At 39.5% G+C, this 19845-nt stretch overlaps 1 protein-coding gene across 1 annotated transcript in view; it reads right to left on the bottom strand.

The window, feature by feature from the left end:
• MGAT5 (alpha-1,6-mannosylglycoprotein 6-beta-N-acetylglucosaminyltransferase) overlaps positions 1–11399 on the bottom strand; it is a 113523-nt gene extending 102124 nt beyond the window's left edge. The window contains exon 1 of the mRNA XM_056495990.1: positions 11289–11399. The gene's annotated coding sequence lies outside the window, so the exon portion shown is untranslated. The remainder of the gene's footprint in view (positions 1–11288) is intronic.
• Between the last annotated feature and the right edge of the window lie 8446 nt (positions 11400–19845).

Raw genomic sequence — 19845 nt, 5'->3', positions numbered from 1 at the left:
CTGCAGTGCTGGAAACACAAGCCAGTTCTTAGAACACGTGGTTTAAACTGAAGCACTGTCATTAAATGAAAAGCTTTTCCAAAAACAAGCAGAACTGGGTCCACTTGGTAACTGCTCTCTAAAAAGGTCACATAAAACTTAGCATTCACAAATGTCTTTGCCACTCATAGTTGCATGGATGGAATAGACAAAAAAAAACAATGTTCCTTCTAGCAGAAAATCTTGGTGTGTACCAACTAAAAGCTCCCCCACACATTAATAAAAATTGAAAACACCACCTATGTACAGCAAGATATCCACATATTTGTCAAACATTATCTGAAAAACAGGGATAAGATCTACAAGGCAGTTAAGTCAGACTCTCAAGGTTCACTCAAAAACATTAGGTTACTATTTAGGTTAGTTCTCCTGTGTTTCAACAATAGAAACACATTATAAACACTATAATGTAAACACCAAGGCTTCCTTCCTACTTCCTCAAACAACAACAAAAAATTCTCTAAAAAGTACCTCCTATATAGTCTTCTAAATTGAAATGGTTTTCAGAATCAGAAATAAATGCAATAGGCAATATTGTCCATCTCACTGGCGACAGTGAAAAGATCTGCATTTTGATCTAACAAGATTCTTCCTAGAGCCATGTTTATATTAGTTAGGTAAATGTACAAGACATAAAATAAACCCACAGACAGGAATACTCATCTATAAATATGTACCAAAAACCTCTACTTTCAGACAATCTATTTGAAAATTATTACAATCCAGCAGTTAATGTAAATGCACAAAGCTGCCAAAAAGATCACTTACAGCTCTGAGCAGAATGTAAATGATCTTGAAACAGCACTGGAGTACCAGCAGAGAGGAAAACAGAGACCACTTTACTGACACCACCACAGATGGATGGATTTCTTTACTGCTTAGTCAAACCTAATGAAGAGAAAAAGATAGGAAGAGACAGAGGAATAGATTTTCTAATACTATGAAAATACTCATTCCTTTCAACTCCCAGGGGAAATGTGCTGGCAAACACATCTTAAAAGTTGATACAAAAAGCCTTTCTCTTTTAAACTCTGTATCACTGGGCTACATTGATTTATCTTTGTAACAGCCAGGATTTGACAGATAACCAGCAAATAACTATTTAAGGCGTGTCTTAGCACATTTCAACATCCTGGGCAGTCCATTTGCTGTGAAAGCTGCAGCCATGAGGGTCCAACACAGACCATGGTACCCCAGCCCAGCCTCACACTGTTCCACTGCCTGAGGTGGGAGATGTGTGCCTGAGCCCTGTGCATGCAGAGAACATCGGTGGCTCTGAGTGCAGGGGACCCCAGAACACACCAGCCCTCACTGCAACAGGGGCTGCAAGTGCCCAGGGCCAGCTGGATGGGGCTCTGAACAAGCTGCTCTGGTGGAAGGTGTCCCTGCAGAGCCTTGGAATGAGATGAGCCTGAAGCCTCTTCCAACACAAACCATTCTGTGAGTTTATGATTAACTCTATCACTAGGTATGTCCTAAAGAGAAGGACAGTTCAAGCTGCTAGCCTGACAAAAGAAAGAATAAATTTTTTCAACAACAGTTCCCTCTGGATTTCAGATGAATATGATATTTCATTCTGCAACTTTTATCACTTAATAGTTTCCAACTTAGGCTGTTATTTTAACAATGGGAAAAGTTGTATCCTACAGTTTGGACTCAACATATCACTTGAGGTTCAGGACTGAAAGAAGCAGCTTAATTATGAAATGACAGCAGTTACCATGGATTTACTGGACATTTCAGAAGATGGAATTTTAAAAGTTGTCTAAATGCCTTGCTTTGTTCAGCTTTCCTACATTCTAACAGATCACTGAGACAATGTAAAGTTTCAAACTTAAATTTTCTCCATAATATTTTCATTTGTTTATCCTGACTAGCCTTTTTTTGGGAGGTATAATGATAGCCTTAGATGAGATTCCTACACAAACATTTATAATAATGAAGCCAAATATGTTATTCAAGTAATATTTTGACTATTTTAGAAAAAACATGAAAGATAATTCTGGTGCAAATAATCCCAAGAGGAAAAAAATCTGTAGACCAGGACAAATTAGTGGACATTCATGGATTACCCAGTTTCTCAATGTGCTCCTTTCATTTCCTGTGAATTCAAAGCTTGCACAACATGGGCAGAGTCAGACCTCCAGTAAAAACACCCTCAATCATTACAGACATCCTGAGTTCCCTTGAAAAAGCGACTTCCCTTGAAAAAGTTCTCTTCATCAGAAAAAAAAAAAAAAACCAAACCAACAAAAAACAAAACCAAACAAAAACCCCAAAAAACCAAACAAAAAAATAAACAACAAGAAAGAATATTCTTGTGGAAACTTTGTTGTGACAAAGAAAAAGATGAACAACTGGCCTTCTGAAGGCACAAAATCAATGCTTCAAATCTTCTGTTTTCATAAATAGGTAAACCCAACAGAAAGGTACAAGATGAACTAGAACCTATTATTAGCTGATTATACCAAAGATTCAGCACAACTGCACATACACCATTCAGAGACTTCATCAACTCTGACTTAATTGTACAGGAAAAAAAAATTCCATCCAGGCATGTCCAGTGGGTGGAGCAGGATGAGTGAGTTCTTTTAGTAAATTCAAGAAGTCGAGGAGTTTAGCAAATAAGGACATTTCCTGACTGGTTTAATAAAAAAAAATAGGTTATAGAAACTGAAAAAGTTTCAGAAGAACACTTTGTGGGATAGGAAGGAATGGATGAGGTAAAGCTTACATGTAATGTGTCTCAAAAAATTTCAAGTCTCAGGTAAAATTGCATCCTTGAATATGAAATTGGAGCTGGAGTAAAATAGCAAAAGCCATTCAGAAGTCTGGATTAAGATAGAAATCATGCTGTTTTTACAAGCACAGCAGTGGATACAGAAAGCCCTCCTCACACATAACTGAAATCCCACAACACCAAAACCAAATTAGGCATACTTAGATTGAGAGATTCCCAAGTCATCTTAAATAAATTTTAATAAAGGAAATAAAGACCTGAACACCATAGTAAACTGGACAATGGTTAGCAGTGCACTGAGGCACACATCAATACAAGTGGGAACATATTAGCAAATGAAAAAGAAGTATGAAAATAACATTTGACAGATTTCTTTCTCTGTTTGTCAAATTCAAGGATGACAGAGCTGATCAGTCCAAAATAAAAAATGAGAAGGTTTTAATTCCGCATTTTTGTGGCCTGGACAACATCTTTATCCTGAGCAATGGGCTTGATCCCCATAGTACAGGCAGGGTAGACACTGTAAGGTTCCTACAGTAATTTCTGCCAAACTACAATGCTGCATCAGCAGCCTTTTTAATTAAATGTCAAATTTTAGTTAGAGAATAAGGTGGGTGGCATACTTAAAAATATTCTGTATCTTGACAAAGGGCAAGAATACACCTTCATTAAAAAACTCTTTTCATAATGCACATTCAAATCAATAGTGTGAAATCTGAGTTGTACACCAGGAATTTATACAGTGAGGAGGCTTTTTTTTTTGTTTTAAATTTGGATAAACAAACATAAAAATATATATTCATAGTAGGCAAGGGAGTTCAAGTTTGCCATATCAGCCATGAACAATACTCAAAGGTAGAACAGACTTGAGGTAGAAACAAGAGTCCAAATAGAGCCCAAGAGAATTCAAGCAAATCAGGATACTAACAGTGGATGGGGAAAAAATTCCATTTTTTTAAGTACATGGGATGAAGAAAACTTGCATTTCAAATGTAGGGGAAAAAAGAACCCCTGCTTCTTAACATGTTTTTAAACCCCAAATAACGAGAAAACAGATTTTTCAAATCTCCATTTAACCCCCTCCTTAAGTCTAAAGAATGCAAAATTGATGTAGACCAGTTTTCCAGATGTAGTTAAACCACAATACTATTTTTCAAGTAAAGCTTTTTAAAAAAGAAAGTTTTTTCTCCATTTATAAGGCTCCCAGTTTTCCCTGCTCTAGAAGTAGCCACGTACATGCCAATATCTCAGTGTGTAAGAAGGTGTTCCTAGACATGTTTTAAGCAACTCAGTAGTGGCATTCTGTGACATTACACAGTGCACAAGTATGCAACCAGTGCATATGGAAACTATGACACCAGGAAATGAATCAAGGTACAAGGACCTTAATAGAAGCTGAACAGAAGCTAAACCTGCTACAAGCTTTTGCTCTGTATCAGCCAGTACAGCCCTCAAAGGAAAGTTTAAGTGTACACTGGGGCCTCATTGTGCTGGTTTCAGTATACAGAGACAGAGGTTTAAGTAGCATCAACTCAAAAAGAGCTTAAGTAAATTGCAATGTGCCTTTTACACCAGCACAGAACTTCACCCACTGTGGTTAAACTCTCCCTAATCAGTTAAACTCTCCTTACATCACCATAAAGATCCAGTCCTTTCACCACAGACCCATGGCAATACTGAATCCCTGCTGGTAACAAATCAACAATGCTGCAACAACTTCTCCTTTACTGCACATTCAGGAGCCAGCTTGGATCAACTACTGAACTTGAGTCTGGGAATTCCAAACTTAAAATGGGGAAGTGCTAGTTCCACAGAACTTCATCTCAGCTGCATGCATGCAGAAATTTGTAATGGAAACCAAGCCTTTGAGCATCTTCCAGCATGAAGCTCCTCCTTGCTCCCTCAAATATTCTCTAATTTACTTTGGGGAGAATTTTGCCATGATAGTTCATGTGAAAAAAGTTACTGTAATCTTTTCCTCAAAAGGAAAAGATCCAGAACACAAGGAGTCATTTCAGACACTGAAAGATTTCACAAAGATTCACAACTGGGGCCAAAACCTGATACCAATAAGCTGCTGAGAGGCCTCAAACCAGCAGGATGTAGATTCAGTAAGAAGTCAAATCACTTTGTGAAACCAAACATTCCTGCAACTTGGTTTCATTTCTCACATCACTAATACAGTCAGAAGTTTTTATTTTACTGATTATCCAATTTCTTGAACTTAGGAATGCTGAGCTACTGATAAAACTCAGGGAAAGTATTCCAACAAGAACTACAGCTTATCTATAAGGAGCACAGTTTATCTCCCAAGAGAAGTTAAGCTATCAAAAGAAAGAAAAACTTTTTTTTTTTACTATTATTGTTGATTTATGAACAAACTCTATTGGCATTTAAGAAAATGTCTATTGAAAATAACAAGCTAATGTTTTATTTTCAGCTATAACCATAAACATATTTCAAGTACAACCATAAAGCACAGCAACTTGATTACAGGCTCTTAAAATTAGACTGAGTATTCAAAACTGGTTAATTTAATCTGTAGTAAAATAGCTTTAATAGAAAAGCCACTAGAAGCATTCTGCTCCTGCATGCTTTTTTGCAGTCTAGTAAAAGAAAAGCAGCTGCATAACTCACAGATGTGAAGTGCAAACAGAATGATACTGCATTTCACCATGTTCTTGCAGGATCAATAATCCTGAAAGAGAAACTGCATTTCATGAAAAGAAACACAGGGAAACAAACTGCTCATTTTTACAAGAACTTAGAAGATCAAATCAATGTGCTAAGGGGCTGATTGGAACAAGGTAGCTTTAATAATGTGGTCAAATATCCTGTGAAACCTAGACTGAAGTCTGAGTGGTAAAGACTGAGAAATCTTTTCTTACTGCTCTACAGCATGTTCCACACCCTTTGCCTATACTGTCAGATCAAACCTGTACAGGGAAGCAAACTCTAAGAAAAAGGCAATGAATTGGAAAGCCTGATACAGAGATGTAGTGGTGCAGCATGAAACTTTCTTGAACAACTTAGAGCTGGTATTTTCACTCTTCTAATCTACAATATAAAAAAAATTGAGTCACTGCACAAACTATACTTGAACAGGGCCTATCAAGAAAGACTCATGAAAATTACTTATAAGCTTGTTAGAAGCTAGGTTATAGGTTCAAGATTTTTATTATGAATACTATACTAATTTTCAAATTCACTGAATGAAGGACTTTTATGTATATTTTTAACTCATGTATACTATGCAGACAAGGTTTATGTGTCTAATGAAATGTTTAAGGTAGTCCATCTTCAAACAAAACACATTTTATGCTTCATTTTACAAAAATGAAGGTCAAAATAGGAGAGAAAATACAAGTTTAGTTATGTGGGTCCTTAAATACTTGAAATTGTCTTCCAGGTATATCACATGCATTCTGCAGAGTTCAAAAACTGCATTGAAGTTGCATTGGACAGTAATAGTTCTCTGCAAAAACAGATCAGAGAAAAAAGGCGAGAACAGAAAAAAAAAATAAAAATAAAAGAGGTGAGGGATAAGACACAGCATTTCATACTCAACAGAACTACAGCCCAAGGGAATATATGCTGATACAGAAGATTCTTATTAGTAAAACAGTAAAAATGTGTTAATCCACTCTAGTTACACATATTGTAGACAAGAGGACTATGACACAATGTGGCAGAATCCAAGTGTTCAGTATCTTTCAAAGGTCAAAAGCCATCCAGTTCACAAAACATAATCTTGGGCACGAATGGTAACTGACTGCAGTTTGTACCTTTTATGAAGACATAGAATCATAAAATCTCTTAGGTTGGAAAAGGTACTTGATACCATCTAGTCTAAGGGTTTACATCTTCTAAACACCTCCAGGAATGCTGACTCAGCCCTGGGCAGCCTGTTCCAAAGCCTGACAACCCTTTTGGTGAAGGAGTTTTACCTGACATGCAATCTATTACTTGGTTAACACAGGCTAAATAAAAAGCTGAACCAGTCACAGTGCACATAGGAAGGGAAGAACACAACTTTAAGAGGCAACAGGAAACAAGCAGCAATAAACTTCATTACTTAACTCTAACAACAGTGCATAAAAAAGCTTTTAAATCTAAAACTATTCCAGGGGAACATAACCACGAGGAATACATTTTATGTCAAAGATTTTATATAAAGAAATGTAACAAACTACATGACCCATGAACAACAACCAATAAAAGTAAAATCAGGTCCAGTCTGTTACTTGTAATCTAGGGAAATCCTTTTGTCTAAAGGACAAGGTCAAAAGAGGTGGTTGATTGCTTTCAAAGATTACAGGATTTTATCAGGATATAAAAATCAGCAAGACAAATGTCAGCAGGTCAGACTAATAATCAAGGTTAAACAGTTTAGAATGCCTGTGGGATATAAGAAAAACTACAGTTAGCTAAGAGGAATAAGAAGTCCTTGTGAGATTCAAAGTGCCAGGATCACAGGATTCTTAACTCATACAAACCATAAATAATAAATCAAATGAATCACAGCATTGATTTAAGCTTTCCTTGTAAAAACAACTTTGCTATTTAGAGTACTGTAAGAGGGAATCCCTGTCCCCCAAAGTATTTCCTCTTTGTACTTTCACTGCAGTGTCTCTCTAGTACACAAGTTACTACACATGTATGAAATCTCTTTAGCAGAAGTTTCTAAAAGGAAGAGCTGCATCATGGCCTGAGTGCATGCACAGACCTTGGGCTTGAAGGATTGACCTGATTAAAGCAGACAAGACTTTTCCTTGTGGAAAGGTAAGAACAAAACCCCACAATTCATCTCAAGACAGCTGAACTACTCCAGCTTGAGTAAAAGAAGATTATCCACTCTGACAAAAGTCTGCACTGCCACAGAAAGCCTCTGCCTCACACCTGGAGGCTGTGCCAGTACTTGTGTTGTGAATTCTTCATCATTATGTTTGAGGCTCCTCCTCAAACAACATCCACTTTAGAGAGCCTATGTCATTATCCAAAACCCTCCACTGAATCGGTCTAAGTTTGCAGCCATAAATTACAGTAACTTATCAACTCGCAGGAACAAGCAAGAAATAGTAAAAAATAAAATAGGGTCAAAAGCAATGGAAATCAAGCCACTATGATCTGAGTGAGATTTATACCTCAGAGAAATTATACCTCCTTACATTATAGGTCTGAGCCCTTCAAGCAATGAAAATTAAATAGATAAGGAAACCTTCAGAACTTCATGTCAATAATAGGAGGTGTATATAGGAAAACAAGAGGGTTTTGAGTGTGCAGGATACAGAGAGTAGTAGATACAAAATTTCACTTCTCTTCTGAAGTATGGAAGGACAAAAGATTTGTTAGTTTTGGGTTTCATTGTTGTTACTTATGTGAGTATGTGGTATATGGAATATACAGATGCAAAACTATTAACTTGGCATAAGTAGAGAGGAATAAAGAATGACCTTATTCCACTCCAAACAGTTAAGAATTTTTTTGAAATTGAAGATGCAGTAATAGCAAAACTGCTTGATTCCTGAAAGAGTTCCCACTCATCAGATTCCCAGCTGATTAGCACTGTGCAGCATATTCATTTCCTCAGCAGATGCTTCCACTGTTTTTCATCAAGAATTGCTGCTGGAGTACTCTGGTTCCAAAACAGGCTAAGCAGAAGAATTCTGCAGACACTTTGGGAACGATGTGATATAAGTGAAAATACTATCAGAACCTGGCATTTTGGTATTCATCAGTGTATTTCTTTCCACCATCTACTTAAGAGACTGAGAAAACACTGTCAGACAATCTGTTGGCAAATAACCATAATGTTTGCCACTGGATCTCCCTTGGGACTGCTCTTCCTACCAAAAAACCTGAACTAATTCTCCCAATCGCTTTTAAAACACCAAGTCTCCTTTAGATCTCAATCTTCTCAAAACATGAGCTCTGCATTCACATCACCCAATAAAATACCTACAACAAAGCTAATAATACCTGCTAGGGGCAGTTAATGTCAATGACTCCTGAAGTTCTATTAAAATTTTGGAGCCAAGATGAGGAATGAAGCTGCACACTAAGTTCTTTTACTCAACAGAAGCAAAAGCAGAGTGAACTTGTTAGATGACGGCTGCATACAATGCCAAAAACATAACCCAGCAAATGAAATAAAAAAAATAATTTCAAACTTGAAGGGAAGGGAGTGGTGCTAGGAAAATTCCACGTATTATCTGAAGCACAGAAATTAACAATACAGAGCTTTCTTTTTCTTTTTTTATACAAAGGAATAGAAGGGAATCTGGTTGGAGAGAGATGACTTAAAACTGGAGAGCAATTGTCTTTATTCTAAGTAATTTTAAGAATTCAGAACGCTTCCTTATTTTGCCAGATTCCATTTCATGAAGCAGATTAAGTATTTTACATGATTTGCACCCAGTGTTGCTGGCTGCTACCCAAGTTTTAGGCAGTCTAGTTTGGGGAGCTTAGAAAACCTGATCTTCTTATATTCAGCATTCAGTCACTTTGTCTTTCAGCATCCTTTCAGTCCAGGCTGTATAAGCTGCCTTCCTCCGGGACAGCAAGATGGATTTATCACCCAGAAAAGAGGAAGCATATGTTCTTATTTAATCCTTATTCTGTTCATACAAAATAAATCCATATTCTACACAAGAGCAACAGAAAACAGCCTGCATGTGTTAAATCACGAAGAACAGAAATTTCTTGCAGTAAACATATCACTCCACAGGCCATTTCAAGAGTAAACTACTCCCTACATCTCAGATAGGCAAAGAACAGAAAGTAGAAGTGAAAATATCTTGTATGCAATAAAACCACTAAAAAAAATTGTGAAAGGTTTCCCCCTATTATGAGGCTTGGTACAACCAGCAGCAATTGTGTGAGCCATGGGTGCTGCAGTAAGCAGTGTTTCTCATGAAGTGCAGTCAGAGTCATTACACAGAGATCAAGAAGGAAAAAGGTAAATCATCCATTCAGACTAAATTGAACTTTGCGTCCCCAGGCAAAATGGTTTCAATAATATGGAAACCAAGAACTAACCATTTCCTCCTTTTCTGAAAGCTTTTTATGAAATGGCAAAATTATTCTGAAAGAACTGAGATTACCTCATTGATTTGGGAGCAAAGACATATCCCCACTCTGGAAACAACTTCAAACACTCTCCTCCGAGGACAGAGATTAGCTGATGAGTACCAGCAACTCTCTCCACCCTACTGGCATTTTTACACACAAAGCTGTTTGCTGAGATAAAGCACTTGCACAGCACTAAGTCAAAATTCATTCCTGTATTTAGGATTATGAGTCATGCTGTTGAAAAAGCCATCGTACTATTCATGGGGACAAGGCGACAGAGCTTTTTAGACAAATAGGACTGTATAATAGCATGAATCTCAAGAGTGAGCCTTCATTTAAAGTGTTCTATTCTTGCTGCAGTTATCAAGAGAGATTGATGTAACAAGACCTAGGGCAAGAACCGAGAATTCATTTTCTCAGGTTTGCTGACCCCAATGCCAGAAGGAAAAATATGCTCTCAAAAGATGAGACTGATATTGTACCATATCTGGAAAAGATGGAACCGACAGATTCTTGACAGCAGGGAAAGCCTCTAGCAAGATTTACTTCCTCAAAACCGAGTGACATTTTTTTCCCCCCTAAATATGCTAAAAAGTAACTTTGCATTAAACAGTTGCTGAAACTCAAGAAAAAAAGTAATACAATACTTGTTCAATTTATGTCCACACACCTATGCAATCACATCAGGTCAGTCAGTGCTTTTGACAGAGAAATCCCTGTGACCAAACCACAGGGTGATGTTGATACGTAAGAAACACTGAAGCTGGCAAATAAAAAGCACTGTTTTTTCCCAACCCAAACCTCAATGCACCTCTGGCAAAAAGGAAAAAAAAAAAAAAAAAAAAAAAAAAAAGAAAAGAAAAAAGAAAAAAAAAAAAAGTAGTAGTTATGGCAGCCCAAGGCACATTTGGCACCGAGATGACAGCTTTCAGGAACCTTTTTCTCAAATTCACTTCCTAGAGGTTTACAAAGCATTGGAGGGGGAACAAAACCAGCAAAGCGGGTGGAACCGAGAGCTCGTAAATGGCATCGTAAGGAGATTTCAACAGACTCTCGCCCGGGATTCATCCTCCCACCCGCGGCACCGCCGCCCGCGCTCCGCGAGCCCCCGGCGCGCCCGGGGCCGCCCGTCCCCGCAGCCCCCGGCCCGGGGCCCCGCCGCGCCCCCGCCGCCGAAGGTCGTTCCGCAAGGTGACGGGCACGGCCGGGCCGCGGCCAGGACGGGCCCCGCCGCTCCGGGACCCCGCTCGGCGCTGCCCTCATCCCCGCATCCCTCCCGCTCCGCGCCCACCGCCGCGCCCGGCGGGCGGGGGCGATGCCGCCGGGGCGGGGGGGCGGTGCTGGCGAGCGGCCCCCCTCGCCCGGCTGCAGCGACCCCCGCAGCGGGGCTGGGCGCGGCGGCGGAGCCCCGCCGGCCCCGCTGCCGGTGCCGCCTCACCTGTCCGGGCGGCGCGCAGGTCCCCGCGCCGGGCGGAGCGCGGCGCAGCGCCCATGGCCGAGCGCGGGCGGAGGCGCGGCCGCGCCGCCGGGGGACGGGCCAGGCGGGGGCGGGCGGCGCCGGGGAGCGTCTGCAAAGTGCCGGCCGCGCGCGGGGGCGCAGCGCAGCGCGGCGGGGCGGGGAGGGGCGGGGCGGGCGGGGAGGGGAGGGCGGGGCCGGGCGGGGAGCGAGCGCGCGCGGCCGGAAGCGCCTGTGGCAGGGCGAGGCCGAGCCAGGGAGCGTCTGCAAAGTGCGTGCCCGGGCGCGGAGCGCGCAGCGGCGGCCGTGAGGGGGAAACGCCCGCGTGTGGGCGCAGGCAGCGGGCACGGGAATGGGAGTGGGCACCGGCACCGGGCATGGTTACAGTCACAGCTGCCGCCCGCCGTGGTGAGTGTGCGGAGGCGGCTCCCGGCCTCTGCCTCCACGGGCTCGTCCCCCTCTGTGAGGTTTCCCTCAGCGGAGCCCCCGCTGGCAGCAGGGCGGCTTTGCCGCTCTGAGCGGACGCCTCACAGCCGCCAACACGTTTCCTAAGCATTAGGAACAGGTATGTGTGTCTGTTCAGCCGCTTAGGCTGTGTTTAAAACACGCTGTACAAAAGTTCGCTGCTGAGAGGCATTGGCGCAGAGGAGCTGGTGTGTTTTTGCAGGAGGAGATGGCTGTTTTGGGCTGGCCGGAGTCTCGTTTAGCTCGGTTCAGAATGGGCTGTTCCCCCAGCCTGCATCAGAGCTCATAGAGGCTGGGTGACATCTCGTGGCCAGTCCTGCTCTTCTGTATGGATACAGCCTTCTTTCATAAGCACCAAATAAAAAACTGTTTCCACCAATATAAATTAAAGAAACATAGCTGTAGGTTATAATAAGATGCAGAACTCTGATCAATATCTGTTGCAATATTTTTCAGATGCCTTGAAGCAAATGGGTTTGGTTTTGGCAACAATGGACAAAAATCCCTGCTGACGTTTGGTGCCATTCCTCTGGGATTTCTCCATAAAGGACAGAAAATGATGATTCACTTCCTCGAGGTTTACAAATGTATGCTGAAGGATACTTGTCTGCACCCACAAGCATCTGCAATAATGCTGGGTACTTTGGGGTTTTGCTTTTCACCCAGCATTGTGCAGTGCTCCTGCTTAAACAGCTCACTGGCATTTAATGAGAGGTTGAGGATTTGGGTGCTGAATGATCAAAGCCTTGGACATCCTTCTGTATAAGATGGGGAACTCTGAAATGATCTGCTGTGGTTTGTGTCATGGAAACAAAGCAGGTGAAATAACAGCAACTACAGCACTTTCAGTCTTTCCCATTTGGTATTTGTATAGTTCATGTACAGAAGATGACCTAACACTGCATTCCCTTTTGGTATGTTCTTATATAAAAATATAATGCAATAGTGGTCTCCAGGCAGAGCTCTTCCCGAAGGGAACAGTAACCCTTGCTGTCTCACAGTTTTTAAGCTGGATCATGTCAACCAGATTCCCCCATTCAGGAACAGGACCCTACATATTCCACAGTATTTGTATCTGACATAGCTAAATGACAATATATGGCAGTCAGTTATGAGCAAATTATGTGCTGTGATTAGGGAAATGAAAACTGCATGGATGAGCAGGCTCTGTTCCTTGAGAAAGTTTAGAAATGTTGGATTCTTGGATCATAGTGAGCAAGAGACTGAAAGAAGAGAGAACACAGCCCTCTGCAGCACTGAAGGGTCAGGAGACTCTGAACTGACCACTAAGATGTTTATTCCTCATTTAGTGAGGGACAAGTAGGCCACCAATTACTCAGATATAGCTCTGCCAGGCCTGTCCCACATTGAAGGTCCACCCATCTACTTGCTTATTCCATGATGATAGGAGGAGAGGGGGTGGAGGCCCCAGGAGAGGATGATTAGGACCATTAAGGCCTCTTACTGCAATCGGGGCTAGTGCTGGCATCTCATCTTGCCTGTTTGCATCTCTCCATGTACTGATCCCCTGACCCTTGGTGCAAGGAGGAATCATTCCAGAAGTGATTAAAGTGATTAAAGAAGATGGTTGATACATCTGTTGGTTGTGTGAAACCCCTTAAATATTGTATAAAGCTGGGGCTATGCATCTCAGCTGTCCCTGTTGCTTAACTGACAATTTTTGTGAGGCCTGTGTTTTCATGAGGGGAACAATTGTATTCTGGTAGAGACATTGTGTATCATCTACTGACAGTGTTTTCCTGTTCGATTTTGTGTCCAAAACTTGCAGGTACAGCCCTGCCCTGAGTGGATGGAAAATTGGTGTGATTGAGAGCCAGTCACAGCTTTGGAATAACGGAGAACTCGGGCAGCCGAGGTGCAGAAGTCACATTTGTACTAACTTCTGCTTTCTTGCTGTGCACTCAGCATAAAAGGACAGGAATAATCCTAAGAAGACATTGAACACAGCTGGGACTGTCTCTGTTGTGGGATCAATTTTTTGGCACTTCCCTGCACTGAATTTCGAAGAATTCTGGTTACAGACCAGGAGTGATTGAAAACATAAAATGTAAATGCAAGATCACCAGTGCTAACTCCAGAATTGCTTAATGTTACCTTTAAAGTAGCATACTTGTTGAGTTTCCCATCTCTATTTGTTCAAAAAATAAACTCCTGTAAAGTGGAGAAACGTGACTAGAACTTAGAAGAACTCTGGAATTATTTAGAGGCAATACCTCCATAAACCTTTCCCTAGGGAAGCACATGTCAGACGTGTTCCCTTTTGACTTATAACACTGTATGACAAAATTACAGCACACACATAAAACATGGTTTGCCTTTCATAACAGCTAGATCTGTTATGATTAATTATATATTATTTCTAGAGATTATAGATAGAGAAAATATAGATATAGAAATCTCCTTGTGAGGGGGACTAAATGCAATGTTCCTGCGTTTGTTGTTGTTCGTAGCCCCCCTCTTTTCTCAGGTAGACAGAGACAGTGTTACATTACATTATACTTGTATCATCACAGCTATAAAACACTTGGTATAGGCACTAGAGAGAATCTGCTTTATGATCTGCACCCCCTTCATAGCCCTTTTGCCTAGTTTCTGGAAGGTCTCCATCCCTCTAATGTTGGATTTCTTCCCTTCTTTTATGAACTCCTCATAAGCTCCTCTGAATAAAGGGTTCTTAGCTTTGCAGGCACTGAGTGGAGTCTTTGATGGTAGGCTGAGTATTGTATTAATAATGTTGGACATGACTTCAAAACAAAAAAAGAAGTGAAGAAAAAAAAAAACAGGAAAATGAAATTTGAGCCAGAGATATGATAAAAAAGACCTTCCTGAAAAGTATCTTTGTCCATTCTTTGCTAAACAAAATAATCATGCTTGAGGATTCCAAGATATGCTTTTAAAGCTTTCTGTTTGATGTCTACCTCAGATTTATTGATGGAATTGAATTTACTGCAAAATGATAACTGACTCAAAGCACTGTGCTAGAAATCAGAAAACTCATGTGTTCTTGTTGAAGAATGTATCTTGCTTTTTTTGTTTGATTGCTCTGATTTCTTGGGACCTCCTGTACGCTTTTTGAAATGCAGTGCAATACAATTCTGAAAAGCTGAAACACTATCCAATCCTACTAATATTCTGATCACAATGTGAAATCTTGAGGAGTCGCACTCTCTCTTCCTAGTCACAATTTGAGGTTGCTGTAGAATAACCTTGGTTTAACTCTGATTAAATATCAGAAGAGTTCCTGTCCTTCTCCTATAATCAGACAACTGCCCTGTTTTTTAAAACGAGTGAGACTTTGCAGTTAGGATTTAACTGTATCCTTCCCACCAAGTTTTTGGACATTAAAGTCAGATTTTTAAAAGGTATTATAATCTCTGCCCATCTAAAAATAAACAAACAAACAGACGAACAAACAAACAAGAGCGTACCCAAACACCCATAAATTATTCTTTGAGTTTTGCTTTTGAAAGTTTTATTCAGTTCTCTGTTCATAAAAATAAAAACAGAGCTATAAAATTTTCCAGTACCAGGGAACACTAATTTATTAATCTGCTCCTTTCCACAGATACTGTAAGTATAAATTCTACAAGTATTCCCATTAGCTTTGCACAGAGTTATCAAGCAGGAAATAAACTCTTGGTTTTAGGTACCAAACCAGACATTTCTAATAGGTACTTAGTGTATCCACTAAGTTTACTAAGGAACTCCTCATTTGCAGGAAATTATTTGAGATTTCAGATATCACAGTAGCATTTCAGTGCAAAGTGGCATCTAATTGTAAAATACCACAGGCACAGTATAAACCTGGTTGAGCTGATTCTCATTGTCTTCTTTCCTTTGTCATAATTAATAAGAATGGCCTTACTGTTCATCCACCTTGCACAGATTTGAATGACAGCTCAAGGTGCAAGGGACACTGTGTTCTCATTTGAATGCAAACTGAAATACCATCATGATTTATGTTACAGACTTCATTGGACCTGGGAGAATTAGAAACTTCCCTGAGGAAACAAGTCACTGGCCACTCACGGAGATTTGCCAAAGAGATTGTGCAGCAGATAAATTACTGATGTATAAAAGGAGAAAGACTAAGAAAGAACAAAAGCAGTAAGAACAGAGTAAAAAATACAGATGAGTTATATGTATTAGTGTTCACTGCGAAGGTAGTAATTTTCTACATTTTCCCTCCGGTATAATCTTTATGAAGCTATTGAAGTAAAATGAGCAGTATCAGGGCTTGATGGTATTTGTCCAAGGGTTTTAAAAGAACTTAGGTAGGACATTTCTGGGTGATTGTCTTTGTTGCATTGTCTGATCAACCTCTTTTTGTAATTATCAGAAGTATGAAATTCAGAAAGGTCTGTAGTGGTAACTCTGAAAATTGGGAATGGATATCGGGGTCTGGCTTCTACCCTGATGAATCTGCAGAAAATATACTTAGGCTGTCTATAGATAGCATGTGTATAGTAGGTAATATCTACCTGTCATCCTCTTCTATGCAGGTGAACAATAAGCTCTCAGATTGTTTTGTTATTTGAAGCAGCCAGTAAGCATCTCTCTGCTCTGATCTGCATAGTGGTCCCTATTCAGATACCAGTAAAGTTTTTCACAAAACCATGAGCAAATACTGTCATTAAAAGAGTGAGATCTCCATGGGATCTTATAAGATTCTTCAAAAATAGTAGAAAAGATAAAAAACAGAAATAGGAATATGGGCTCACTTCTTTCTGGAAGGAATGGAATTCTGGAAGGAATTTGGAATCTCTCAGGACCTTGTTTTGCTGCCTTGCTTTTCAGCATATCTGTAAATGGTCTAGAAAGGGGAGGAATATTCAAGTGACAGTTGTAGATGTTATACAATTGCTGAGGGTAATAAAATCTATAGTTGATTGCAAAGTGTTGCAAAAGTATACTGGGATGCTACGTGACAGGGAAATGAAACAGCAGATATAATTTAGTGTTGGTAGTACTTTGCATGATAAATGCAAAATTACATTAGAAGTGAAAAGTGACTGCCTGTATAACCAAATGGACTTTTTATATTACTAATCAGAAATGAGATTGTGAAATTACTTCAAATAGTCTCTGAAAATAGCTCAACGTTCATCAGTGATCAAAAAAACACAGAGCTGGAAATTACTGAGAAAGGTTTTGTGAACAAAACAAAACAAAACAAAACAAAATAACCCTTTGTCTGTATAGATCCATGGTACTCTCAGATCTGAATCTGTCAGTTCTCTTTCCCTACTTCAGTAAATATACAGTAAAGCAATAAAGGATGATAGGAGTGATCAGAGACTTTGAATTACATCATATGGAAAGAAATGAAGCTGACTAGAAATTAGAGAAGGGTCAATTCAGGAAGGAGGTGAAAAATATTGACTAAAACAAGATTATGAAATCATAGATCACACATGGATGAACAGGGCATGATTGTTCAGTGTTTGACATGGGGAAAACCCCTGTGGCACCCAATGAAATTTTGAATAGTGGATTTCATAGAAATAAAATTAAATACTCAGCCAGGCAAAATCTAAGTTAATTTCTAGAATCTACAGAGTTTTCTGAGGGCCAAAAGTATAAATGGATGCAAGGAGTAATCACACAATTTAAGGGTAAGAGGTCCTTTAGCAGCTGTTAAATGGGTAACAACTTTGAAGAAGCTTCTACGTCTGACTGATAGGAAGATGGCAAAACATACCCTGGGAGGCACCATTCTGTATTTGTCCTGTTTCCTACACTGCTCTCCTAAGTGTCTCCTCATGTTCTTCCTTTGAGATGCTGAGAAGTTCATCCTTTGTCTAATTCAGTGCAGCTCTTACAGTGTCTTCATTCCTTCCTTTTAATGTCTAACTCAAGAAACAACCTAAACAGGACATAATCCCTCTTCATAATGGTGAAATTCAACCTCTCCAAGGCCCAGAAGAGCTCCAGCTCAAGAAGGCCTAACTACATGCAGGCTCAGTTCCTCTTTCTGGCTTTTATAGGTTCCCATGCAGCTCCTGGCATATTTTGAGCAATGAACCTGAATGGCTTCAATACAACAGTTCTAAAACTATTCTGGAAATGTTACTCTGCTGTGTCTCATATAAAAAAAGAGTATCTGTCTATCTATCTATCTATCTATCTATCTATCTATCTATCTATCTATCTATCCATATATCTATCTATCTACCTACCTACCTATCTCTCCATATATTCACAAATTCTTTACTCCCAGTATAGCCCCAGGCATTTGTGGCTGTTCTAGAGAACTGTGTCTCATGGACAAAATCTGGAAAATCTTCATGGTGAAAAGTCAAATTCCTTGTTTTTTAACCAATGCATGTCCTTAGTGTTACAGTGTGGCTGTGGCCAGTGTAACAGTGCTGAATTTGGAGTACAAACTATCTGGTTGAATCTCTGCTACATTATTACAAGTGTAACAGAGGGTTCCAGATCAATTCCAAAAGCAAATGATGAAGTTCTTTTTCATCCTTAATGTACTTTTTTTTCTGTTGTTACTTCATATCCAAAGAAAATACCAGGATTGAAATAATCCTTATTTTTGCATCTGGTTTTGCAGTTTTAACTATTATATCAGCTGTGATTTCAGCATCAGGCCTTTGCTTTGAGCAGCAACACATCTAGGAAATACACTATCTCCTACAAATCTCCTGAACTTCTGACAGATTTAATATTCTGGATATTATTGTGGTACATACCTGTAGTTGTTCTTAAGTGACTCTTCATTGTTCTTTATTTGTTTATCTAAAACTTGTGAATTTGAAGCTCAAAAGGATGTACAGGCTCAGAAATGTACCTTACCTTTACTCTTCATTATCACTAAATGCATTATCACCCAAGGCTGAAGAAAACAAGTCATGCAGGCAATCACTGAAATTGGCATCTTTTCTCTCTCAAGTAGCCAGGTGATGTTTCACTTACAGAAACTGTTAAACCAGAGTGTTAACAACAGATTTAGTTTATTTCCTATCTACTTAATAGAAAACCATTGTTCCTCTCTCTGCAATTAATGTCTGAAAATGGGAGGCATTTGGTTTATAAAAGATATTAAACTGAGTCTGCTTTATAAAGCTAAAAGAGAATAATTATAGAACTTCACAAAAGCAAAAACTGTTTTCAGCAGTTTATGTACTGTGACAAGATTCTCTTGCTTCAATGGGCAGTAGCTAGAAACAACTGTGAGATTTACATCATTACTTTTGAATACTCTTTTCTCCTCAACTCCTCAAATGGAGGAAATCTTATATAGGGTACTGATTTACATATTTTCCAGCACAATGAAATAATTTGCAGTAGGACTTGTCTGTTATTTACAAGATATTTTCTCCTTCCTCTTATGTCATTAATTCCTTCCTCTTCAGTTTAAGGGAATCACTTCCAGTTTCCATTTACATAACTCAGAATAATTCCACTCATGTATTTTTGATCTATCAAATGTTTTGGGTAACAACACATTTTAGTATAAAAATACAAAGCTGGTAATCTTCAATAGGCTGCTAATTTGTCCCTGAAAACATATTTGGTATTTTATGTATTACGTATTCCTATACAAATTACTTTTTCCTAACTATTTCCTGGATATTTTTTCCTGTTGTTTTTTTAATTGGTTTTTTGTTTGTTTGTTTGTTTTGTTTTGTTTTGTTTTGTTTTGTTTTGTTTTGTTTTGTTTTGTTTTGTTTTGTTTTGTTTTGTTTTTTTCTGCTGCTGCTCTTTCTTCCCACTGATTGAGTTCAAATGCCAGCAGGGATTAACAGCTGCCCACTTTCAAGGGAGATGTCAAATTTTGGATAAAAATAAGGGTTTGAAAGAATGGAAATAGGACTACCCATTATGAAAAAGAAAATCTGAATTTATGGCCCTCTGACATTTTGATGATTTTTTCAAAGCTAGGGAGAGCTCAGATGGTTTGAAGATCTTTATGGGCTATTCTGCATAATCTGCTGTCAATTACAGAAAATCATTACAAAGTATTCTGGAAATCATGTAAACTGAGTTATTCTGAGCTCAGCAGATTGTTGAGCACTAGATCCAGAAATGCTAGAATCAC

Source organism: Oenanthe melanoleuca, chromosome 7 (assembly GCF_029582105.1).
Source record: "Oenanthe melanoleuca isolate GR-GAL-2019-014 chromosome 7, OMel1.0, whole genome shotgun sequence".
In the NCBI taxonomy this organism is placed as follows: domain Eukaryota; kingdom Metazoa; phylum Chordata; class Aves; order Passeriformes; family Muscicapidae; genus Oenanthe; species Oenanthe melanoleuca.
The sequence above is the reverse complement of the archived record's forward strand: the minus strand, read 5'-3'. Positions and strand labels throughout refer to the sequence as shown.